This window comes from Pinus tabuliformis, chromosome J, assembly GCF_031772625.1.
Source record: "Pinus tabuliformis cultivar Carrire ecotype Pingquan chromosome J, CPIR1, whole genome shotgun sequence".
Taxonomy (NCBI): domain Eukaryota; kingdom Viridiplantae; phylum Streptophyta; class Pinopsida; order Pinales; family Pinaceae; genus Pinus; species Pinus tabuliformis.
Genome location: NC_142295.1, coordinates 666,867,113 through 666,895,003, shown reverse-complemented (window position 1 = coordinate 666,895,003; position 27,891 = coordinate 666,867,113). Strand labels below are relative to the sequence as shown.

The 27,891-nt window shown below is 38.4% G+C and overlaps 1 pseudogene; it reads left to right on the top strand.

Moving 5' to 3' along the window:
• Positions 1-14,284: 14,284 nt before the first annotated feature.
• On the top strand, positions 14,285-15,133 carry LOC149228641 (putative aminotransferase TAT3 pseudogene; annotated as a pseudogene).
• Positions 15,134-27,891: the final 12,758 nt, after the last annotated feature.

The following is a 27,891-nucleotide window of genomic DNA, read 5'->3' as shown; positions in this document are numbered from 1 at the left end:
GATGTAGTTCCTGAACATCTCCTCGCTCGACATGGCATACCGATACAGTGTCAAAATTGAGCAGAAGTTTAAACAGAAGAAGTGAGACTTTGGATCTGTGAATCCGAAGACCAAAGGACAAAGCCAAGGTAGGGTGACCCAAGAAAACCCATTGAAGCCATAAGAAAAGAACAACACCACGAAGTGAAAGAAGGACACAGGAAAGTTTTGTGAGTTCCATAAGAGCCCCACTCACAACAGAAGTGAGTGTTGGACCAAGCAGTCGCTGGTGGCCGAGTTGAAGGCTTCACAATCAGATGCAGGTTCCTACCATGAGTTAGAACCCAACAAGGGGAATGGAAAAGGGAAGCATATCATTGAAACAGAGCCCAGCGCCACTGTTGCCACCGCTAAGGTCCAAAAGAATGAGCTCGAAGATCCAGAGGTCGGGGAGTGTCTTTTCTACTCTCAAATGTGGGTGAAGGGTTTGTCGTTGCAATTCATTGTCGACAGTGGCAACCAAAAGAACCTCATTTCAATAGAATTCGTGAAGTGGTTAGGCCTACCGACTACACCACACCCTCAGCCATATAGTATCTAGTGGCTTCACTAGGGACAAGATCTCTGAGTCCGCTAGTAGTGCTGCCTTCCCTACAGCATCAAGCCCTTTACAGATGAGGTATTGTGTGATGTTGCACCTCTTGATGTTTATGATGTACACTTAGGCCAACCATACTTATGGAGGCGACATGCTGTGTATGATTCAAGGCCTCACGCTGTTATTATCACTTTGGGTAATTCATTATACACGATATCGGAGGTAGCCCCACTTACCACCACCTCTTTGATCACTACTAAGAAAGGTAGTAAGCTCATCTCCCAGACTAGGAAATTCATTTTCTGTTTCGTTCACTCCCAAAGTAAGGGAAATATCATCGCCACATTCATGAACCCCGTGAAGTGTTCCTCCATGCAGCAACAACAGCAGATGGATACGATCATGAAAGTAGACAAGAACAACTTCTCCTCACCCACAGGGGTACCACACAAGTTTCAGGTGGGTAACAAAGTCTGGTTGCATCGGCAGAAAGAACACCTTACCAGAACCCATCAGAAGCTCTAACCACTCCGAAATGGTCCCTACACCATTGCCAAGGCTATGGGAAAAAATTCTTTGGAGCACAACATCCCATCATTCCTTTGCCTGCACCAAGTATTCAATGTGTACTATCCTCAATCATGCTTCCCACTGTTACCAGACATATTCGAGATTGCAGAACAGCTCACTAGGGACCAAGTTCAGCAAATGGAGGAACTCAACGCAATGGGGACCATTGCTTCCTAAGGGGGGAGGAATGATCTAGGTAGATTTTGGTGGCCACCCACCTATCCCACTTGGACCCCCACAATTGTCTGTTTCAGCTTTTAGTTTCCTTAATTGTAGCACAATTTACTATTTTTAGCAGTTTTTCGGGTCTTGAACTTCTGGAGCCGTTTTGAGGCCCTAAATGAAGTTTTTTGAGAAATATCGGAGCAACATGGTTCCATGGATTGATGTTTCTCTTCCCAAAGTTGTATTTCTTGGATAGATGTTTCGAACGAGCTATTTTACGTGTCAAACGGAGATCATATGCCAAAGTTACGACCCCGGGCAGTTGATGTACCAATTTACCCAAACGGGGCCCACAGTTTGGTGTTTTATCTTCTAGGGTTAGGTTTTTGGATTTTTAGGGTTTTCCATTGTTTTTAAACAATAAATAGGCCTTTGATCCTCATTTTAACATAGTTTAGAGGCATGTAGCTACCACATCTCTTCTCAGAGATAAGCTACGATCGCCCTAATTGGTTTATTTCCATTTCTGTTTGTAATCATATTTCAGTATTTTACAATAATGAAATGAAGTATTATTTCCACTGCATCTCTATAATTATGGTTATCTCTGTAATTTTTTGCGTTCTTGTTTAAATCTGGATCAGGCTATGGGATTTCGGAAGGAACCTTATCCTTAGAAGGTTTCGTCTCACCGTAATCATGTGACCTTGTAGCAACATCAACATGAGACCTCACGTTATAGACATTCGATATGGATTCCCCTTCTTGGTTGCCCCCCGTGGGGGTTCCAATATTAGCATTAGTGCCAACAATCATTTTTTTCCCTTTGGGAAAAGGGCTAGTCAACACAGCCTCGGAATTTGAAGAACCCTGTTGAGCTAACAAGCGCTGAGCATCCTGAATATTAGGGAAATGATGGTTAAGATGATCCCCATTACATAACTTGCAGGGGAACATTACTTTCTTTTTCAATTCCTTCTTTCCTTCTCCAATATCATTACTGGGATTGTTTTCATTCCCCTTCCTAGTCTTATCTTTCTTCTTACCACATCCCTTCTTCTTCCCATCAGATTGTTGATCTCCTTTTGGATTCAAGGATTGGACAATATTAACTACTAAAGGTTGGGAAGGAATAGCCACTGACAGGAAAGCCTACGTTGCAAAAGTCTATTGTAAGGAAAATTTTTGCAATTGATTCAACAAGTTAGCCGTACTACTATTGATCGACTCTACAATTTTGTCCGCATGGGGTCTTGGCTTAGGTTTGGCTAAATCAATCTTTGATCGAGGAGCATTAGATAAAATATTATAAAGGACTCCAGACTGAGTATATATGAGTTCTAATGTTGGGCTCTAAATATGTCTTTTTCTTCAGTGAACACTTTGGAGAGTGACACATCCTTATAAATTTCTGGCTACAAATATTTCAAAAACCATTCGATAAGGAAATCATCAGGGATATAGGCGTTAATGAGCCTCTTCCTTCTATACCACTCTTGGATGTGGTCAAAAATATGAGTTTCTTTGTCTTGTTCAAAACTATCTAGAAGATCAGTTCCATCATGGGATGCTTACCATAATAGCCTTGGAGTAAGTCTATCATTGTGCAGTTGACAACCTCTTCTTATCCCTTGGTTTGCAGATGAAATGTTGTGCTCCTATTCAAATTGGTGTTCATCATTCTCCACAAAATCTTCCAAAACTCTCCAAGAAAGAGAGAGTATCAATGAGACACAATGGATGTGGGAAGCCCAATGGACCCATGAAATTAGAAGAAGAGATGAGCATACTACTCTGTAGTGACTTTCTTTTTACAAGGCATTAATACACACAATTTGCTAAATCAATCCACATTGACATACAAATTGTCATAACCTTTCCTAGACAAAGGTAAACTTCCTACAAAATCCATTGACACACTTTTCCATGGATGACTCAGAACAGGGAGTGGTGTGTAGAGCCCCAAATTTTTATTAATTTGCTTACTAATTGAACACAACACACAACCCTTTACATATCAATTCACAACATTTTTCATGTGAGGCCAATAACCCAACCTATACAAATGAAACAAAGTTTTCCCTACACCAAAATGACCTGACACAAGAGAGGTATGTGCCTCTTTGATTACATGTATTCATTCATTAGTGGGGATACAAAGTTCTCTAAGGTGATATAACAACTTTCCCTGCAAATGATAATTGTCCACTTGCAATCCATGAGCCAGGTTTGTATAAATCTCCTTAAAATCATCATCCTAAACATATTGTTCAACATAAATTTCAAAAGATAAAGAGCCATTTTGCAAAACTATAGATCCAGAAATAGGAGGGCGAGAAAGCATATATGACACTTTGTTGATGATGCCCTTATTCTATTTTATTACCAAGTGAAACTGCTGGAGGAATCCCATCCATATGAAATGACGTGCTTATTGAAGCTTGGCCTGTGATTAAAGGTACTGCAAGGGCTAGTGAGCTATGTGAATGATGGTCTCATTGCCGATCAAATAGTGCTTCCACTTCTTCACACTTTGAACCAAGTCATAGGACTCCTTGTCGTATGTGGGATAGTTCACACCAACTTGGGAGAATGTCTCCGAATGGTAACACACAGGTTTCCTTTGCTGCATCAACAATGCTCCCATGGCATATCCACTGGCATCTGTCTCGATCTTGAAAGGTTATTGGAGGTCAGGTAAGGCCAAAATTGGTGTCTTGTTGATCTTCTCTTTCAGTGTATCAAAGGATTTATGATGCTTTCCTCCCCACTGAAACGTGTGTTTCACACTCTTCAATGCATGTAAGAGGGATGCACTGATGAGGAAGTTGGAAATGAACCTTCTCCAGAATTGTATTTCACCCAAAAATCTATGAACCTCTATAACATTGGTGGTTTTAGGCCACTTTACAATCACATTAATTTTAGAAGGATCTACTTTCAAGTGTCCACCACCGATGATGTGACCCAAGTAAACCAAATAGGTCTTACCAAATTCACACTTCGACATTTTGACATACAATTTTTATTTTTGCAAAGCATCAAGCACTTTTTTAACATGACACACATGATCATCCCATGTCTTACTATAAACAAGAATGTCATCGAGATACACAAGTACAAAATCATCAAGAAAATGCATGAAAATATCATTCATCACCCCCATGAATGTGGTTGGAGCATTGCATAGTCCGAATGGCATCACCAGCCATTCAAACAACCCATGTTTCATCTTGAATGAAGTCTTCCATGCATCCTGTTCTGAAATCCTGACCTGATGATAACCACTATGTAAGTCTAGTTTTGTAATAGATAGAATTTTTCAATTGATCTAACAAATCATCGATGCGAGGGAGAAGGTACTGATTCTTCATCGTTATTTTTTTGAGTGTTTTTTATTATACACACATCCTCCATGTGCCGTCCTTCTTTGGAACCAACACAATAGGTGATTAGCATGGAGAAGGACTTGGCCTTATGACCCCTTGGTTCAACAATTCCTATACCTGCTTCTTTATCTCCTCCATCTCAATGGTTGACAACCTGTACATACCAATGTTCGGTAAAGGAGCATCCTACTACAAGTGAATCTCATGTTGGATCTCATGCTTAGGAGGCAACCCACTTGGTTCCTAAAAAATGCCATCATTGTTAGAAATAATTTCATGCAATTCCCTTTTGTGATTGGGATCACAACCTTGGAAAGATTGAGATGTCTCGACATCTTTTTCTCTCAAAACCATGATCATGCTCCCTTTGCTGGAATTAATTAATCTCTTCACCTGACCTGCACTTACAAGATTTGCATTGATTTTTGTGTGATGAGATCTAACAATGTATTCCACCTCATCTTTCATGAGATGATACTTGTTTTCATTGTGAAAGAAAACTTCTTTTTTGTCATACAAATAGAAACTCCCCAATACAATATGACAAATATCCAAGTGTAAAACATCAAGATCAACCTCATAAACTAGTTTGGATGCAATCACAAATCTAACTCTACACTGCATGATTACATGTAATTTTGCTTTATCACACACCCAGCCAAGTAGGTAAGGTTTCAGATGAGGCTTGGTCCCTAATCCTAGCTTTTTAACCAAGGATTCTAAAATCAAATTTTCTTGTGAGCTCGAATCAAACATGGTTTCCACTTTAGTATGTTTCATTATGACTTTAATGTGGAATAACATAATTCTCTTTCATTCATTAACAAGAGGATCCTTTCAATAACTTGTACTTGCATGTAACTCACAATTTTCATTAGTAGGAAGAGAAAGAGTACCATGTGTGCCCACTGTCATGATCATTATTTCATCATTGGAATCGGATCCAAGGTCCCACTACGTAGTTGCCACTGTCTTTTGCATGTTCTTCCCACCAAATCTCTTTGGTTTCAACTTTGGATGCAGCTTCCAACAATGTTCATCATCATGGCCTTCCTTCTTGCAATGTGTGCAAGATGGATTTGTTCCTTCCTCCTTCTTGGTTGTAGCTACCTTCTTGTCCTTTCCCTTTCCTTTTCCTTTGAACTTGCCATTATGAGGTTTGAAAGGTGATTTATTCGGTTGCTCTCCTTTAGCATTCTTGTCCCCTCTTTCAAGATGAATGACCTTCACACTGGCCACATCAATAGTAGTAGGCTCAAATAATAACAAAGAATGTGTGATGTAACTATGTAAAATACCAATATACTTTGTTACAGTTTCTAGTGAATCAAGTGAAATTCCCAAATTCAATGCTTGTTTTCTAAAATCTTATGTGAATCTTTGTAAATTTTGACCCATTCCTTGCCTTAAATATTTCCATTCCATTAAAGCCTTTTGTCGATAACCCAAAGAATAAAACTGATATTTTAATGAAAAAACAAAATTGGACCAAGAAGTGAGGAGATTACCCAAGTTTTTGCTGCCTTTCTACAACTTGCTCTCCCACCAGATGAGAGTGATGCCACTCAGCCAAAGAGATGTTAATTGGATCTTTTCCTCATATTCCTCGATTTGCTGAATCCGACAATAAACCTTGATATGTCTAATCCAATTTTTTAGTTTCTTTTCATTACATTCTCCATTATATGTGGGAAAATCAAACTTTACATCTAGCTTAAAAAATGGCTTCTTAGATGTATTCCTATAATGCATGTTAGAGTGATGAGAAGAATAAGAAGAAGAAGAACTTTCACTAGAGGATAGAGAGGGCAGTTCAGGAGGATCTCCTCTTCCACCTTCATGATTTACCAATGCATGGTTATCTGGATCTTTCTTCTCGAGCTTGATTGTCTTCTCATACTCTGCAAACAACTTGTCGACCTTCTCTACCATAGTGAAAAAGATATTGCTATAATTTCACTCTTCCTCCATTTGAGCTTCCTCATCTACCATGTTTTGTCTTCCTAGTGTATGCCTCGATTTGGGATCAAAGGATTTGAGTTTTCCTTCTCCTCTTTGGAGCTTATTCCTGGTTAGCCTTCACTCATGAAAAATACATCAAGAAGGCCTACTCCAATACCAAACTTGATCCAGATATTTTAACTTCAAGGATGCATAAAAAATTTCATATAAATGATTACATTAACAAAGTAACTTAATAGATGAAAAGGAAGTGGAAATCATAAAGAAACCATGAGATCAAAGGCACACAAGTGATTTGATTACATAGTTCACCCAATTTGGGCTATGTCTTCAGGCCCTGCTCAAAGTGGGGAGGCCTTATTTCATTAAGTGGAAACAAAGAAATGAATTACAAGAAAATTTACAAAAATGACCCTTATACCTCCAATTTAGATGTGTCCTAAAAATGGAGACCTTGGCTAGAGAAATGAACTACATGGTTGGATTCCTAGCGCGAAAACATGTAAAAATGACTACAAAATTGTTAGATGTTACGGTCAAACCCTAACCCCTTTATTCATGTAATAATCCCAATGGGCCGAGTCCGATTCATAGTTAGAGAGTCAATAAATTTGTATTAATAATTGTAAGTGGTTGACTTGCGTTAGAGAAAAGGGACCACAGTTAGTTGTAAGCGGACCATAGTTAATAAATAAAGTGGTTAACCTATGTTATGCAAGGGACCATTAGTAGTTAGGGTGTTGGATGTTATTTAGATATAAATAGTCTTAGTTAGAAAGGGAAAGATAATCGAATCTTATTGTAATCGAGCTCTGCTCTGCTAGAGGATGCCCCCTCGAAGAGGCAAGTGAACTTTGAATCTGTTTCTGAATAATAAAATACGTTGTTGTAAATCTTATTTGATGTGATAATTCTATGTTCTGGGATATATTTCTTCATTTTTTTGGTATTCTAGATTTCTCCCAAGTCAATAGCATAACAAGTGGTATCAGAGAACTTTCCAGGGCTAGTTGTACCTCCAATTTTCGCATTTTTTTTTTTAGGCTCGAGACATGTTTTGATGTCTTTAAACCATGGGATTTGTCGTTGATTGCATAAACCTACGTATTTTAGGAGGCATGCACATAGGAACTAAGGGATGTAGTCACTCTTGTTGGACTCCCTTGGAAACCCTGTGGGTACCTCTTCAAGTAGTAGTACATTAGAAAAACTGCGCACAGACTGCACTTCCACGTACCCTCGGGTATATCAGAAGCCCCATAGGCTCACATGAAACCTAACCTTATATAATCCATCAATCGTCTTTCTGCTACAATACACTGGGTACAACACTAAGGGAGATTACTTGCATGTATGATAGGGTAGCCGGGTAGTATGGTTAAGGGTACGATTGATCCTCCTTAGTTAGTGCCGTGAAAGATTGGGTCGAGTACCATTGTTGGACCTGTTATCACCTAAGAAACAATTTCTAAATGGTTCACATCATTTTAGTTGTAAAGGTTTAGTGTTAGTCCGAGTTTAGTTTTCTTTCAAGATTGATCTTTTGGACTTATATTTCTCAAGATATGGACCAAATTGGTATTTCTGGGTCAAATAGCACCCCTTATAGATGACAGTTGGCAAATAAAATTGATCACCGCCAAGTATTGTTCAATTTATTATATTTAATGATTTTAAGATAACCTTTTTGGTTTTTTATAAAGATGGATGTAGAACAAACAGATTTTCGGTTTTGTTTCAGAATAATTTCACCATCAGAACATTATAGGGACTGTGGAGGCAGAGCGGACTTCTGTTGATCATGTTGCACACTTAAAACACTCAGATGGAAATATAAAGACTGCAGAGTACATGGTTTCCGTTGAAAGAAATGAAGTAGCAGTGGAAAGGATGCCTGGTGCATCGCTTTCAGCATTTGATAATCGGTTTTGGATTCCAATAACAAACATTCTTCTGCAGCTTTGTAAGGGTTCTGGATTCAATCCATTGTAAATGAAATAAAACAGGGCTACAGGGAAGATGATGGGCTTTACTTTGAGAGTGATGCAGATGAGCAGCTACTAATCTATATACCATTTACTCAAGTTATCAAATTGCATTCTTTGGTAATTGAAGGTCTTACCAAGGAAGGTCCAAATACAGTGAAACTATTTGCAAATAAGGAGCATATGGGGTTTAGCAATGTAAATGACTTTCCTCCAAGTGATACCGTAGTTTTATCACCAGATAATCTTGAGGGAAAACCAGTTGTCTTGAAGTATGTAAAATTCCAGAATGTTCGCAGTTTGAGCATCTTTATAGAGGAAAATCAGGGCGGTGCCAATGTTACACAAATTTAGAAGCTTGTCCTATATGGGAACACTGTGGAAACAACAAATATGAAGAAGTTACTAAGCTGTCTGAGGATGATGTTTACCTAACTTGTGGCTGTTCACAAACAATTGATTTGGTTCTCTCAGTTTTGGCTCGTGAAGGCGCAAATATTTTCTTCCCAAGACCAAGATTTCCAGCATATGAAGCATTAATGGCATACAAAGGAATTGAAGCAAGGCATTATGATTTAGTTCCAGAAAGGGGTTGGGAAATCAATCTAGATCAACTTCAAACAATTGCAGATAGCAACACGATGGCAATGGTTATTATCAATCCAAGCAACCCATGCGGCACTACTTTTACCCATGATCATTCGGCTAAGGCTGCAGAGACATCTAAAAGGTTAGGTTTGTTAATAATCTCAGATGGAGTATATGCTCATATTGTCTTTGGTGAGAAGCCATTCATTCCAATGGGATTCTTTGCATCAACTGTACCAGTAATTACTCTTGGGAGCATATCGAAGAAATGGATGGTTCCTGGTTGGCGGATTGGTTGGCTTGTGACATGTGATCCAGATGGTATTCTGAGGAAATCTCAGATAACTGAGGGCATTATTGCAACCCATTTAATTGGTTACACACCAGATAGGTTTGTTGCTGCAGCTGTCTAGAGTCCTATGTGTAATCTCTCATTAATGGTTGGCACAACAGATATTCCTGATTGGTGTTATGTGGAGGCATATGGAAAGAATGGGAAAAATGTTTACACTGAAGCACCTTCAATAGAAGATACCATCCTTGACCGCATTCTGCCTTGTGTAGATGTGGCAACAGCTGAACAATCTTTAAATCAGAGCAAAACAGTAACCAATAAAGTGGTAACAGTTGTGAACAAGGTGCTAGGTACTGTTGCTAATAGTAACTTTCCGCCAAATGCTGGCCCTCTTTATTATAATCAATCTGGTCCTCTAGTGCCTACACTTTGCAATCCTTACACTGGTCGACTAGATGATCAGAAATCCAATACTGGAGAAGTTAATCTCACAAATGCACCATAGGTTTGAAAAAACTATACATGCACAGTTTCATCATCTGGAATATGTGCAGAATTATGTTTACAGGTCTTGCCATGAAGTCCAAAACATTATACTGAAGAGGGCCCTGATGTATTTTTCTTTAATGCTAGAAATCTGACATACTTGGGTGGACTACCAAGACAATGAACTTCGTTTTAGCCTCTTATGTCAGGCAGCTATTGAAGCTCCAAGGATTCTTAATCTCTCAAGCAATGAACACTTTAGTGGACCTTATGGAGAGGATGTTGTCTTCATTGCCAATGATTGGCATACATCTCTTCTTCCTTGTTACTTGAAGATTCTTTCACAAATGCCAAGGTTGCATATTGCATACATGCCTTCAAGAATGGGGTCCATATATATATATATATATATATATATATATATATATATATATATATATATATATATATATATATATATATATATATATATATATATATATATATATATATATATATATATATATATTCAGTTTGAAAAGCTTCAGGACACATGAAAAGAGACGTTTCAAGATAATGAAGCTCAAGACAGTCAGATTTTGGGTTGAAACTGTGTTTTTGGAATTACCCAGCAGTTTCTTAGCGCGCTACGAAACTGCTGAAGCTAAAAAATCTAGTATCAATCAACCGGTTTTGAAACATAAGCGAGAATTTTGAAAGGGAAATATATACAAGGCATCATCTGAAGCTATCAACATTCAACCAGGTCAAGGCAGGTGGAGAAAATATGGATTCGAATCCAACTTTAAATTTTTTGTCATAAAGTGAGCACATTTACCACAGTTAAAGATATGTTAAAACAGCTTGAAAGAGTTTTTGCCTTTACACATAAAAGAGGTGGACAACACATCAAGGACATGGCCATGTGTTACATTTCGAATAATCAAATATAAAGGACATGCTTCTTTGGATTCGAAAATTTTGAGGCAAACTAAAGACCGATGAGCAAGGGTAGTTTCCTATGTTTCAGGGCAATGGAGAAGATGTGACATTGAAGACCAGCATGGAGTTTTGAACATTCATCACAGCCAAACTAAAAAGGAACCAGATTTCAAAGAACGAGAATGTCTGTAATGAAGGTTATTATTAGCATAATAAGGAGTTAGAATCCTACTTGATTTAAATCTCTAGAAAGTCTAGTTACAGTTTGTTATATTTAATAGGCAGTTAAAAGTTGAACAGGTGTCATTAGAAATAGATTTCGAGTTCCCCTCAGGTTTGAGGAGGAATGTCAGTCAGGTAGAAGAACTTTATAAATAGGAGAAAGGGAAATGTAATCAGGGTTGGAAGTTTATGTAAAAAAGTTCTGTTGTCAAGCTTATGTAAAGACTCTGTTTCTTTGGTAATACAGTAAATGGCTTCTGCTGCTCAAGAATCATAGTGACTTCAATGTATGAATTCCTCTTGTTGTATTTCATGTTGTATATAGTATTATGAGTACTTGATTACTTAGAAATCACTTGCAGTGTTCTAATTTCCTTCATATGCTCAAACACTGTCCCTTTTGTGTCTACTGTGCTTTATCTATATTGAAGTTTGAATGCCTTGATTTTATTGCAAAGCCAATTCACTGTTGATGCTAAATGACATATGACTCCATGAGCCCAATGGATGCTTGTTAATTTAGATTTTACCAGCCTCATTCCTATTTGTTTTATAAAGAGTTAGCCATCTCAATTATAATCAAAAACCTTAAATCCTTTGAGAGAGCCCTCTTAGGCTGAGGAGGCTAAGCCTTAGCTAAAAGATTGGTCTGAAACAGTTACTTGAAGTCTTCTTGGTCTGCAGCCTTCCAGGGCCTGATTTTGAGATAACATTTTGGTGCGTCTGCCGGGAGTCTGAAGATTAATCATTCCCGAATTCAAGAGGCTGAACTTCTGAAGGTAGCAGGAGCTTAGAAGACTTTTCGAGGCTGCAAATCTACCTTGGCGACTCCATTGTTGAAGAATTTGAAATTCATAGATTCATGGTGATTCCATTGGAGTTATGAAGGACCTAGATGCTACCATTCTATTTCAAGGTATGCATGCATAAATTTTTCAGGAATTCATGGTTTCCCAAATCATTTTCCCAAGGATGCATATTTTCTAAGGAATGGTCCAAAATTCAACGAAGAAGATTTGAGTTTAACTTTGAAGCATATATCAGATTTCTATGATTTTATTGAGCTTCTTAGAGTTAAACATGAGGATTCTTGCATTATGTTGTTCTATGATTCATTTCAAGGGAAATGTAAACGATGGATTGAAAGTTTTTCTGCCAAATCCATTAAGTCATTTGAAGACTTTTGGTTTATGTTTTTGGAGGAATGGATAGATAGATCAGAGGTGGTGGCAAACTCTCCTTCAATTCAAGGTTTCAAACAATGGAATGATCATCATATTAATGAAGAAATAGATGAAATTTTTTCTTTGTCCTTGTCTTCTTATCTAAATTCATTTGACTGCAAGACAAAGGATAAGATGAAATTTTTGGATGAAGTTGCTGAGGACACTGAGAAAGACATTGAAGGTTTACAAGGTCAAATTCAATCATATAGTATTCATGGTTATGATCATTATTTTCAAAAGGTTTCTATGTCAGAACACAAGGAGAGGGTGTTGCTTCCTTTCTCTTTCGTGATTGAGGAAGAGTACACTGTTATTGAAGATCAATTTGCACAACCAGAAAGTTACGAGAACCATCAAGCTAATCATGTATTCTGGGATCCTATAGCTATATACATGGAAGAGTTTTACTCTCCAGTGTTTCAGTTTTTCTATGAAGATCAGAGGCAATTTCAGTGGCAGTGGTTATCACAATATCATAGTGGCTCTGAACTCCGATGCACTCAAAGAAATCAAACATCAGATAAGATAAATGATTGGCTACATTGGAAATTTCACATTGATTGAGCTGAAAGAAGTTTGAAATTGATAGGGTAGGTAGGTAGGAAAATGCAAATAATCTCAAGGTTGACCGAGCATTTTTCAGTAGATGTAGATTTCTTTCTCCTATAGTGATCATCAAGCTTAAGCCTGAGGTGAAGGCCCAAGAAGCTTGAAGTGGATGCTTGTCAAGCAATTTTCCGTTTGTCATAAGAGGATAAAGCACTGGACTTGCGAGTTCTTAGCGTACTACAGGAGCACACTATCCCAAGTGGAGCCACCTATTATCACCTAAGAAACAATTTCTAAATGGTTCACATCATTTTAATTGTAAAGGTTTAGTGTTAGTCCGAGTTTAGTTTTCTTTCAAGATTGAGCTTTTGGACTTATATTTCTCAAGATATGGATAAAATTGGTGTTTCTGGGACAAATGGCACCCCTTACAGATGACAGCTGGCAAATAAAATTGATCACCGCCATGTATTGTTCAATTTATTATATTTAATTACTTTAAGATAACCTTTTTGGTTTTTTATTAAGATGGATGCAAAAAAGACAGATTTGCGGTTTTGTTTCAGAATAATTTCACCATCAGAACATTATAGGGACTGTGGAGGCAGAGCTGACTTCTGTTGATGATGTTGCACACTTAAAACACTCAGATGGAAATATAAAGACTGCAGAGTACATGGTTGCCATTGAAAGAAATGAAGTAGCAGTGGAAAGGATGCTTGGTGCATCGCTTTCAACATTTGATAGTTGGTTTTGGATTCCAATAACAAACATTCTTCTGTGGCTTTGTAAGGGTTCTGGATTCAATCCATTGTAAATGAAATAAAACAGGGCTACAGGGAAGATGATGGGCTTTACTTTGAGAGTGATGCAGATGAGCAGCTACTAATCTATATACCATTTACTCAAGTTATCAAATTGCATTCTTTGGTAATTAAAGGTCTTACCGAGGAAGGTCCAAAGATAGTGAAACTATTTGCAAATAAGGAGCATATGGGGTTTAGCAATGTAAATGACTTTCCTCCAAGTGATACCATTGTTTTATCACCAGATAATCTTGAGGGAAAACCAGTTGTCTTGAAGTATGTAAAATTCCAGAATGTTCGTAGTTTGACCATCTTTATAGAGGAAAATCAGGGCGGTGCCGATGTTACACAAATTTCGAAGCTTGTCCTATACGGGAACACTGTGGAAACAAAAAATATGAAGAAGTTACTAAGCTGTCTAAGGATGATGTTTACCTGACTTGTGGCTGTTCACAAACAATTGATTTGGTTCTCTCAGTTTTGGCTCGTGAAGGCACAAATATTTTCTTCCCAAGACCAAGATTTCCAGCATATGAAGCATTAATGGCATACAAAGGCATTGAAGCAAGGCATTATGATTTATTTCTAGAAAGGGGTTGGGAAATCAATCTAGATCAACTTCATACAATTGCAGACAGCAACATGATGGCAATGGTTATTATCAATCCAAGCAACCCATGCGGCACTACTTTTACCCATGATCATTCAGCTAAGGCTGCAGAGACAGCTAAAAGGTTAGGTTTGTTAATAATCTCAGATGGAGTATATGCTCATATTGTCTTTGGTGAGAAGCCATTCATTCCAATGGGATTCTTTGCATCAACTGTACCAGTAATTACTCTTGGGAGCATATCGAAGAAATGGATGGTTCCTGGTTGGCGGATTGGTTGGCTTGCGACATGTGATCCAGATGGTATTCTGAGGAAATCTTAGATAAATGAGGGCATTATTGCAACCCATTTAATTGGCTAGGCACCAGATAGGTTTATTACTGCAGCTGTTCGGAGTCCTATGTGTAATCTCTCATTAATGGTTGGAACAACAGATATTCCTGATTGGTGTTATGTGGAGGCATATGGAAAGAATGGGAAAAATGTTTACACTGAAGCACCTTCAATAGAAGATACCGTCCTTGACCGCATTCTGGCTTCTGTAGATGTGGCAATAGCTGGACAATCTTTAAATCAGAGCAAAACAGTAACCAATAAAGTGGTAACAGTTGTGAACAAGGTGCTAGGTACTGTTGCTAACAGTAACTTTCCGCCGAATGCTAGCCCTCTTTATTATAATCAATCTGGTCCTCTAGTGCCTACACTTTGCAATCCTTACACTCGTCGACTAGATGATCAACAATCCAATACTGGAGAAGTTAATCTCACAAATGCACCATAGGTCTGAAAAACTATACATGCACAGTTTCATCATCTGGAATATGTGCAGAATTATGTTTATAGGTCTTGCCATAAAGTCCATTATACTGAAGAGGTCCCTGATGTATTTTTCTTTAATGCTAGAAATCTGACATACTCGGGTGGACTACCAAGACAATGAACTTTGTTTTAGCCTCTAATGTCAAGCAGCTACTGAAGCTCCAAGGATTCTTAATCTCTCAAGCAGTGAACACTTTAGTGGACCTTATGGAGAGGATTTTGTCTTCATTGCCAATGATTGGCATACATCTCTTCTTCCTTGTTACTTGAAGAATTCTTTCACAAATTCCAAGGTTGCATATTTCATACATGCCTTCAAGAATGGGGTCCATATATATATATATATATATATATATATATATATATATATATATATAGATATATATATATATATATATATATATATATATATATATATATATATATATATATATATATATATATATATATATATATATATTCATATTCAGTTTAAAAAGCTTCAGGACACATGAAAAGAGACGTTTCAAGATAATGAAGCTCAAGACAGTCAGATTTTGGGTTGAAACTGTGTTTTTGGAATTACCTAGCAGTTTCGTAGCGTGCTACGAAACTGCTGAAGCTAAACAATCTAATATCAATCAACCGTCTTTGAAACATAAGCAGGAATTTTGAAAGGGGAATATATACAAGGCATCATCTGAAGCTATCAACATTCAACCAAGTCAAGGCAGGTGGAGAAAATATGGATTCGAATCCAACTTTAAATTTTTTGTCATAAAGTGAGCACATTTCCCACAGTTCAAGATATGTCAAAATAGCTTGAAAGAGTTTTTTCCTTTACACATAAAAGAGGTGGACAACACATCAAGGACGTAGCCATCTGTTACATTTCGGATAATCAAAGATAAAGGACATGCTTCTTTGGATTCGAAAATTTTGAGGCAAACTAAAGACCGATGAGCAAGGGTAGTTTCCTATGTTTCAGGGCAATGGAGAAGATGTGACATTGGAGACCAGCATGGAGTTTTGAACATTCATCACAGCCAAACTAAAAAGGAACCAGATGTCAAAGAACAAGAATGTTTTTAATCAAGGCTATTATTATCATAATAAGGAGTTAGACTCCTACTTGATTTAAATCTCTAGAAAGTCTAGTTATAGTTTGTTATATTTAATAGGCAGTTAAAAGTTGAACAGGTGTCATTAGAAATAGATTTCGAGTTACCCTCAGGTTTGAGGAGGAATCTCAGTCAGGTAGAAGAAATTTATAAATAGGAGAAAGGGAAATGTAATAAGGGTTGGAAGTTTATGTAAAAAAGCTCTGTTGTCAAGCTTATGTAAAGACTCTGTTTCTTTGGTAATACTGTAAATGGCTTCTGCTGCTCAAGAATCATAGTGACTTCAATGTATGAATTCCTCTTGTTGTCTTTCATGTTGTATACAGTATTATGAGTACTTGATTACTTAGAAATCACTTGCAGTGTTCTAATTTCCTTGATATGCTCAAATACTGTCCCTTTTGTGTCTGCTGTACTTTATCTATATTGAAGTCTGAATGCCTTGATTTTATGGCAAAGCCAATTCACTGTTGATGCTAAATGACATATGACTCCATGAGCCCAATGGATGCTTGTTAATTTAGATTTTACCATCCTCATTCCTATTTGTTTTATAAAGAGTTAGCCATCTCAATTATAATCACAAACCTTAAATCCTTTGAGAGAGCCCTCTCAAGCTAAGGAGGCTAAGCCTTAGCTAAAAGATTGGTCTGAAACAGTTACTCGAAGTCTTCCTGGTCTGCAGCCTTCCAGGGCCTGATTTTGAGATAATAGGACCCCTACATATATTGTGATTTGTAGCACCTGACACTCATTTGTGACCATAGTTCCCTCGGATATTTGAAGATCGCCCTCTACCTTATCTTCTAGGTATGATCTAGCTGTTGTGGTTCTATCGCCACCATACAACTCAGATTCAGTAGTTGGGGTTTTCACAGTGTAAATAAGATTGTTTGTGCAGTGAGGGTTTTGGCTACCAAAGCCCAGATTAGATTGTCACAGCACATTCGGTAAGACCAAGACCTTGCGGTTTCTGTTACTACAGTCTAGGCTCGATTTTTGCAGGACATTGGGCAGTAGTAAGCTTTTTGGAATTTGGCCATTGCAATATTGATTAGTAGGGAGTATAACTCATTTTGGAATAAAAATAAATAAATATTGAGACCATATCAGGATTCTTGCAAGAGACTTAGCCGATAAGATTTAGGACGACGAGCTAGTCGCAGTGGTACCATTCACTTGTAAGCCTCGATTTTCTGGCGATCCCAATTTTTTTCCAAAGTGACTTCAAGTGTCCCATTCAATTAGACTCTCTATCTCACCCTCTTTCCAAGAATACTACTCTTAAGTAATTGACCGAGGGTGGTGTATGCTAGGTACCATATCCCAAGTTATGGCTAATGAGAGGATCGACAAACTTGAAAAAAGGTTCAAAGAGTTCAAGGGAAATATGGACCATATTAACACACAACTCTCACACCTAACATAATTTATACAAAATTCTCATCGGGACGAGCCTAGTGTTAATGAACACATAGAAGGAGAATCTAGGCATCATATTCACATTCATGGAAATCACCACCATTCCAACCACCGGACACCCAATATGGACATTTACAAATTTGATGTCTCTAACCCTGTAATATGGGTAGCAAAAATATCAAACTAAACTACATGTGGGAGCCCTTTACTTGGACCAAGAGAGATGGAAACAGTGTCAGTGGCATCATAAATGTTATCCAGGGAGAGTAACTTGGCATATGTTCTCAAAATCCATATGTGATCACTTTGACCAAGAATCTAATTTTTTGGGTCGTCTCACTAAGCTCCAACAAACAGGAACAGTAAGGGACTACATTGCAGCCTTTGAGAAATTAGCCATCAGAATTGATGGTCTAGGAGATGACTTCAACTTGGAGTGTTTCATCAGTGGCCTAAAAGAATCCATCCAATCCCATGTCCAGATGTACCACCTAGCTACTTGGTTGGATGCCTGCAAAAGTGCCTTAGAGGTGGAAATCGCCTTAACTGCCTAGTTCAATTGTCCAAATTTTGTCGCTAAGGCGCATCCCACCTAGGGTCAGGGCCTTACCCAAACACTTAAGGTTCAAAATTTGTCACCAATAGAAATGACCGAAAGAAGAAAACAAGGACTCTGCTACTATTGTGATGACAATTACTCCCCTAGGCATAAATGCAAGGAACCAAAATTCCTTCAAATTGATGCCACTGATAACATTGCACCTGAGGAAGCTCCATCCCTTGAGGTACCCAAGGATGAAGTTGGGGAAAACAAACCTGACAATGATCTCAAAGTTATGTCAGATGAGCCAATTATCTCACTACATGCTTTGGCTAGCATTTCTTCTCCTCAAACTCTCAAAATCCTAGGCTTTATTAAACATCGTCCGATAGTGGTATTTATTGATAATGGCAACACTCATAAATTTATCCATAAGAGAGTTGTAGAAGTTGTTCATTTCTTCGTGTGAGTAGTATCTAATTTCCAAGTCCTTATCGTTGTTGGGGGGACCATGAAATATGAAGGCCGCTGTGAAAATATTAAGATTCAGATGGGAGACTACCACTTAAAGACACACATGTTCGTTGTTGAAATGGGTGGTTGCAACATTGTCTTGGGTGTTGAATGGTTTCAAACACTGGGCCCTACCATAATGGATTTCTAGGATTTATATATGATCTTTAAGAAGAATTGCCACATTCATACATTACGAGGACTCCAGACAAGTTCTCCTACTCTCATCAACTCACATCGAATGGAGAATATTTTTAAAAAGGGCCATCGTGGAGTCATCGCCTAATTTAATGCCCTCCATGCCATTGAATCCACTACTACTCATAATCATCCTAAGATGTAACAAGTCTTATATCGTCACCAACAGGTATTTGAAAAACCTAAAAAACTTCCACCTTCTAGAGGTGAACATGATCATAGCATCCCTTTGGTCCCCGGGGCCCAACTGCCTAATGCTTGCCCATATCGATATCCTTTTTCCCAAAAGAATGAAATTGAAAAAATCATCAAGGATTTCCTCGAAGCCGGTGTTATTCATCCCATCATTCTTCCTTATTCATCTCTAGTGGTAATGGTTCTAAAGAAAGATGGAGAATGGCGTGTGCGTTCAGAATTTTGGACCCTCAACAAGCTCACTATCAAGGACAAATTTCCTATTTCAGTTGTTGATGATCTTCTTGATGAAATGCATGGTGCTCAATTCTTTAACAAGCTAGATCCTCGCTCAGGCTATCACCAAATACACGTGAAGGAAGTAGACATTCCCAAGACTACCTTCCTCACTCATGAAGGCCATTATGAATTCCTTGTCATTCCATTTGGTCTCTGTAATGCTCCATCTACTTTTCAAAGCCTCATGAATCACCTGTTGAAACCATATCTCCGAAAATTTGTCTTGGTCTTCTTTGATGACATTCTCATCTACAACCTAACCTGGGACAAACATCTTCAGCATGTTGACCTAATATTCCAACTGCTCTGAAATCACAAATTGTTTGTCAAATTATCAAAGTGCTCTTTTGGCGTGGAAGAAGTCGAGTATTTGGGACACATTATGGGTCGTGACGTAGTGAGGGTTGATCTGAAAAAGATTCAGGCAATGTAAGATTGGCCCCAACAAAAAACCTTGAAGAGTTTGAGGGGATTCTTGGGTCTCAATGGCTACTATCACAAATTTGTCCATAATTATGGTCGCATTGTTAGACCCCTGACTAATCTTCTTAAGAAAAATTCATTTCTCTAGACTGATGCAACTCAGCAGGCCTTCTTAGCTCTCAAGAAGACCATGTGCTCCACTCCCATATTGGCCCTACCAGGCTTCACCAAATATTTTGTGATTGAATGTGGTGCTTCCAATACTGGTGTTGCCATCTTACATGGAGTAGACACCTGGTAGCCATACTTGTTAGGGCGACATTTCCAAATCTGCACGAATCATCAAAGCCTACAATATTTTCTAGAACAACACCTATCATTGCTACAACAAAATAAATGGCTTGCCACAATGCTAGGATATGATTATGAGATAATTTACAAGAAAGGTCGTGACAATGTAGTAGTTGATGCTTCATTGTGCCAATTTGAGGATGAGAGCACCTTTCTATCAATCTCTCTTCCCATACCAGATTGGATTGAAGAGGCTCACAAGGAATGGTTCTCCCATGCCTCTCTTTCCCAACTTATTAATAACTTAAGAAAATATCCTAATTCCTCAGTCAAATACTCTTGGAAGGATGATATTCTTTGCTACAAGGATCGAGTAGTTATATCAGCGAAATCCACCCTCAAAACCCACATTTTGGACGAGTTACACTCATCTTCAATTGTAGGACATTCAAGATTTTAGAATACTTATGCTCATGCACAATGTTCTTTCTTTCAGACTGGCATGAAAAATGACATTCTTACTTTTGTAGCTGAATCTGATGTGTGTCAATGCAACAAAGGGGAAACAGTCAAGTTACCAGGTGTTAGAGCCTAGATTTGCCTTAGGCTGAAAAGACAAGGTTCTAGGTCCACATCAAACCATGCTTAGCCTCGTAGCTAGCCCTACGAGGACAGGAGAGGGCTCTCTCCGGGTCGATCTCGGCAAAAGACAAGCGATGGGGCTCGAGATGACTGAAATAAAAGCAAATTTTAGGCTAGGTATGAAGTACAAGGGTTTGATTTGAGTTTTTTGGGGGTTTTGTGCTAGAAACAGGGAAAGGAAAATTGGGCTCGAGGATGAGGCACAGTTTCTGTAGAGTTCTTATTGGGGAAAGGAAGGCCATCGCTTTTATGCTTTAAAGTGGGTGAATGGATAGATCAGACTGGTGAGGAGCTAAGGAGAGCAAGAGAGTTTCAAGAATTCTCCTTAAACAGATGAAAACATGGAAATTTAAACAAATTCAAAGGCAGAGCATAACAGTTAATGGATTCTACCTTAATCACTCATTTGTTCAAATTCAGAAGAAGAGATAGGAAAATGATACACATAACACTAATGAACTTACAATTACTTAGAGAAGAACACCATCAAAACATAAAGCCACATGGATCCCAAACAGTGCTGCAAAACCCTGGTCTTTCCTTAGCCAAAAATGCAGAGATAGAATGTACAATGATATGCCAAAGCAATCCCTAGTGTCCAACCCTGAAAATGACTTAGAAATTACATAATATAGGCAAGCCAAACCTATTTCCTTGCCTCTATGGGTCGAGCTCATCATTCTAGGAGCTGTTTCAACCAATTCTAAACAAAGCACTAAAATCTAGGCAGTCAAAACAACTTGCCTCTATAAGGTAGGAAACTGATTCATTCATTAAATTTTCACTTTTTAGTGAATGAATCCTCTAGAACAAGTAAATAAGTGCCAAAATTACATCATGTTTATCCAATTACATCAAGATAGATAAAAAATTACATCACAAAGCAAAACTAGTCAAACTGGCCGAATTTCTGAGCTGGAAGGTGAAAAATTGAGCAAAAATCCTCTGTGTGTTGCGCCAATTTCTCTGTTCGTCGCGCCACTTTGAGCCTGAGTTTGAGGCACTTCCTGAAGTCCAAATTGAGCCCAAGTGTGCTTGTTGGAAATCCTTCCTTGTCTACTCTCCAAACCAAGTGGAATATCTGAATTTGGTGCCCATTTTCCCCTCCAAAACTTCAATCTCCCAAGACTGCTTCCTGTGTGTCAAAATATGGGCAGTGAGGTCATTTTTTGAGTGTTTTTGGCCTCCGGAGGACTCAAAAATTGCCCAAAATTCTTGGCCATGCACTAGCAGTCATGATTTTTTATGAAAAATCCAAAAATATAAACTTTTTTCAATTTGGAGCTCCCTAGCAAAAGCGCGCGCCACGTGGCGCAGCACACAGGGAGAAAATCCTTATTTTTTGTACCAAAATTTGCCAAAATACCAAAAATGCCTCAAATTTCTTGAAATTTGGGCTGGAGTTTCTTCATCAAGAGCTATGGTGGGCCAAGGATTGCCTCGGCCAATATCTGAAGTCTATCATGCTCTTTTTGCCTCTTTTGCCTTTTTGATGCCTTCCTTAGGTTTGCCTTTAAATTCCTTATTCGTGCCTTGCAAACATGATTTCGTGCCCAATAACGGTTTTTCATATGCCTGAGAATGTACTTGTCCTTGTTTGCTTTTGCCAATAGCTTCTCTAAGTTGATGTTGATCATCTCGAGCCAAATCGCTCGATCGGCATTGATCTCCTGCTCAAGTGAAGTAAACTCCACCCTCCTCCTTTGGGTAGCTTGGCGATTCTCGAATATGTTTGCCACCTCTATGAGGCCTCCTGGGTGCATGTACCTCTATTGGTGAATCATTTTGTGTCTCTTCTTCATGATTATATGATGGATCATATGTCATGTCTGCTGGTGGACAAACTGTCTTGGACAAATAGGTGTTGATATGTCACAGTGTCTTGTAATGCCTTTGATGATGTGTCACCAAGAGAAAATAATGACATGAGGGACAATAAGGGGAGGGAAAAATAGTGAGGGATTAGGGACTATTGGGACAAATTTTATTAGGGAAATGTAGGAGGGTTTGAGGGGTTTTATGTGTGGGATAGGGTTTAGGGTTTCACCTTTGAAAGTTTTGGGAAAGGGAATTTAGGATAGGGGTTTAGTAACTTTAGGGGATGGGGAACAAGGGAGTCAAGGAACAAAGGGAATTAAGGACAAGAGAAATAATGGAAAAGAGTAACCTTGGTGGCAAACAAGTTTTGAAACCCTAGGCAGTAGTTTACATGTGAGGAATTCAAAATGATAGGATTTGAATTTTTGTTTCAATCATTAGCATCCATCAACCACCATACCCTAGCACAAACTTGGATGAAACACAAAAATGGAGGCTCTACCTACTTGTGGAATGAAGAATTTTCAATTTGGAGGAATATTTCAATGAATTTCAGGCCTTTTAGCCCAATGCGTCGCGCCTCCCCAATGCATCGCGCCAGTGTAAATTTACACTGGAAAATTTCTCCCAGTGCACCACACCTCCTCAGTGCGCCGCGCCCTTTTCTAGGTGACTTTTGAAGGCCTTCCTGGTGTCCAAATTGGGTTCAAGATAGCTCTTTGGAACTTTATTTGAGTCTAATTTCTAACCCAACTGGATTTTCCCAATTTGGAGTTCATTTTCCCTGTCAAAAATCAAATATCCGAAGACTGGTCAAAATGTGCCAAATGAGGCTGCCTAAAGGCAGAGTGCTATTGCAGTCAACTTTTGAATGCCTTCCTCAACTCAAAATTGAGCTCATGATATCTCATTGGAAATATCTTTGTGTCTAGGTATCGTTTGACTCATCAAGAAATTCATTTGACCAACCAAGCTAGGAGAAAACTTGATTTTCCCAAGGTCACTATAGAGGTGCATCAATTCTCCTGAGGCAATAGTATTTTTGACATTTCTTTAAAACCATGACACCTGTGTAAAAAGGGAAGGATTTTTTTCTTTCTTGGCTAGTTGTGGACAAAAACCTCTCTCAGTTTTCAAACATTCATCATTTATTGCTCAAAAACATCATTTGAGTGAAACCTATCCCGATGTGTGGAACAGGGGATTTGTCGAAATGAAGCGAAATGAAGGGGATAGGGAGCTTCTAAATTCTTGAGGAAATTTTGGGAAGTAGGGAAGGATGTTAGGAAGTAGGAGAAAGTGTAATCTCTGAAATTGAGTGAGGGGAAGGGCTCCAAAAGGGAAAAACACAGGCCTAGCCTAGAAAATAGGGTTTGTAGCAAGAAACTAGGGTTTGTGTGAAAATGAGGAATTTGGGGGATCTCAGTGATGGGAAATGTTTAATAAGGTACATTAAGGATAGGGGAAGGTGGATGAACATTAGGATACAAGTTTTGCTGATGATTTTACCGTCCAAGAGAAATTGCCTTCAAAACCCTAGGAGAGGGAAATGAACCTTGCCTAGGCGCAAATGAAGCATGAACAAGGTGTAAAATGACCCATTGGAACCTAACATGATGATGAAAACCCTCTGAGTGATGGTAGACTCATCTGAATAGTGACATAGACCAACATTTGTACAACTTTGAAAGGAGTGAGGGCAAACCCTAGACTAATGCCTAGTGACCAAATTTTACTTGAAGACTCACTGAAATGATAAAATTTGACCTTGACACCTTAAAATCACTTTGTAAGAGCATGTTTTATCACTGGAGGAAGGCTGGAAAGACTAACACTAACACTAGGAACCTTACAACCATTGCCACTCCCTTCCATTTTATGGATGGATGTTTCCATGTATTTCATCACTAGTCTCCCAAAGTTGGGAAACAAATCAGTCATCATGGTGGTTATGGAAAAACTTTCTAAATATGCTCATTTTTGCGCTCTACCACACCCATGTACCCCCACTTTGGTGGCTCAAGTTTTCTTGGACCAGATCTTCAAACTACATGGCATGTCGACTTCCATTGTGTCTAATCATGACCCCACTTTCACCAGCAAATTTTGACAATAAAATTTCAAGCTACAAGGCACGCAACTCCAACTAAGTACCGCCTATCATCTCCAAACATATGGTCAAACTGAAGCAATCAACAAATGTTTGGAGACATATCTAAGCTTCTTCATTTAAGAAAAGCAACATCAATGGGTACAGTGGCTACCTTTAGTTGAATTGTGGTATAATACTAACTATCATGAAGCCACCAAGATGACTCCATATGAGGCATTGTATGGCCAACTCCCACATTCACCTATTTCATATATCCCTGGATGTTCTAAAGTATAGGCATTTGATCAACTCCTATAGAACTGTGATGCCATGAAATCTCATCTCAAAGTTAATCTACATCATGCTCAGAACTGAATGAAGCAACACGCAGACCAACATGATTCTGACCAAGAATTTCAAGAAGGGGATTAGTTATTCCTGCTACTGCAATCATATAAGAAAGCATCTCTCAAAGAAAATGGCTACCAGAAATTAGTACCAAAATTGTATGGACCGTATCAGATACTTCAACGCATAGGAGTAGTCACCTACAAACTGGCCTTGCCACCTACTTCGAAAATCCATCTAGTCTTCCATGTATCATGCCTCAAGAAAGTGGTGGGGAAAAATTGCAAAGTTCAAACAAGTCTACTTGAATGTGATGAGGAAGGCTCACTTTGGTTGCAACCAGAATAGGCCCTCGACACTCGTGAAAGACATATCTACAGCCACATGACCAAGGAAGTCCTCATCAAGTGGAAAGACACCTCTCTAGAAGATGTGACTTGGGAACCAACCACTATTCTTTTGCAGTTTCTAAAACTTCAGCCTTGTAGACAAGGCTGCTTTCAATGGGGGAGGTCATGTTAGGGTCCAACCCTAACCCATTTATTTATGTAATAAGCCCAATGGGATGAGTCAAAGTCACAGTTAATTAGAGTTAGAGAGTCAATAAAGCCTGTATTAATAATTGTAAGTGGTTGACCCACATTAGAGAAAAGGGACCACAGTTAGTTATAAAAGGGCCATAGTTAATAAATAAAGTGGTTAACCCATGTTATGTAAGGGACCACTAGTAGTTAGGGTGTTGGATGTCATTTAGCTATAAATAGTCTTAGTTAGTAAGGAAAAGATCATCGAGTCTTATTGTAATCGAGCTCTACTCTACTGGAGGGTGCCCCCTTGAAGAGGCAAGTGAAATTTGAATCTATTTCTGAATAATAACTTTGTAGTTTTTCTCATTTCATGTGATAATTCTGTGTTCTAGGCTTCGCATTTCTGGTATTATGGATTTCTTGTAGGTCAAGAGAATAACATCAAATTATTACACTGGCACCTCTGGCGCTCTAAGGGAATCTTTTCAGCATCTTGGCAGATCCCTTGCTCATGATTACACCCCTCTTGACCATTGAGGGTTCCTCTGGTCTACTCCTCCATCGCTTGGTCAAATGCATTTGAATATGGTTTAAGTAATATTGGCGAGCATAGCCACCAACGTCCATGCCATTGGCTCGTTGGTTGGTAGCATTGTGTTAAGGCGAATGGGTTCTGGGATCCAATCCCCGCAGGACCCCCTTATAACATAAGGTTCGACGACATTTGTTGGCAACGTTAATTTTTTGGTGGTAGGTTGTTATATGGTTGCACATAATGCAGGGTTGCCCATGGGGGGTTGGCCCACATGGGTAAGGTGGGTTCAATCCCCTCCGACCCCATCATACATTGACATGTGTCATGTGGGGGGTGGTTCCATCAGATCAATGTTACAATATATTCATATAGATGTCAATTCCGTTGGGGGGGTGAGGGGGTTGGTGGCCTACCACTCCAAATTTTTTATTTTTATTTTTTATTTTTTTTTAACATAATAGATACAGTTTTCCACTAGAAATTAAGGGTTATTACAAAAATTAAGGTGGTGAAAAATTCACCTTTTCCTACTATCGTTTTTCGTGCACCATCCCTTCGCCAAATTGTTTCCTCATTAGTGGCTGCCACTTGGCCCAGTATGACCATAACTTTGACCAGCTATAACTTGAGCATACGAACTCAGATTCGAGTGACATTCACACTGTTGGAATCAGGGTAATGAACACTACAATCTAGTCTTGGTTTCACTTCCATCTGATGAATTTTATTTTTGAGCTATTTTCAAGGCCACTTCTATTTTTGGATCCACTTGGATCGCAAATAATGTAAGTTACTCCTCATGATGTGAATATACCAAAAACATTTCGCATCACATCTTTGGTGGACTATGATTATAACCTCACAATCTCCCCAACTTTCAGCATATGCTTTTATGGCCTCCTCGAACTACACTAGTCTCTATATCCTTTGGCATCCTCTAGATGGTTCCAAAAATCTAGTAGGTATGATAACCCCTAATGATATTGAATGGTTTTCCTAAATCTCCCTCCACAAATAAAACTAATTACTCATCCCCAAGCATTAAAACCCCATCACATAACTCCTTAGAGAAGTATAACTTTGGCCCTCTTCTTGGACTTTTGATATTAGTAGAGCTAAAGGAAATATTAGTATAGAATTAGTGATTGAATTTTTCATCATCAAATAAGTGATACTTATGAAAATATACTCCCTTCATGGTCATGGGCTCCCATGAGATATTTAATGAACCAACCTTTAATACCAAAGGAGTGGTTTTCCTATCTAACTCCAATTGACATCATGGAATCAAGCATTAATTATAATCATAGCATAATGATATCATCATGAATAAAACGAACCACATGATAAAAGCCAAATGCTATCATGATAGCATAAAATCATGATAACATTATGAATATTAAAAAAACACATGCTAACTTTTGCATGCCATCATGAAAACATAACATCTCAATTGTCAAATAATTATATGCTAAATATGGCATGCGATACTGGAACATAACATTATCATAACACCATGACTATTAAATAACCATGTGTTAACTATCAAATGTCATCATGAGAATATAGAATGATATAACATGATCATAAGAACATAAACTACATAATAACCATGAATATCAAAGAACCACATGTTAAGTACTGCATACCATATCAAGAACATAATCCCACCTAAGCATAATGGAACGATATGATATCAACTACATCTCACCATCAGTAGCATATAATTGCATGAAATCATCATATGAAGCAAATATATGCATGAATTCATGAAATATTCCTCTCATTATAATTAA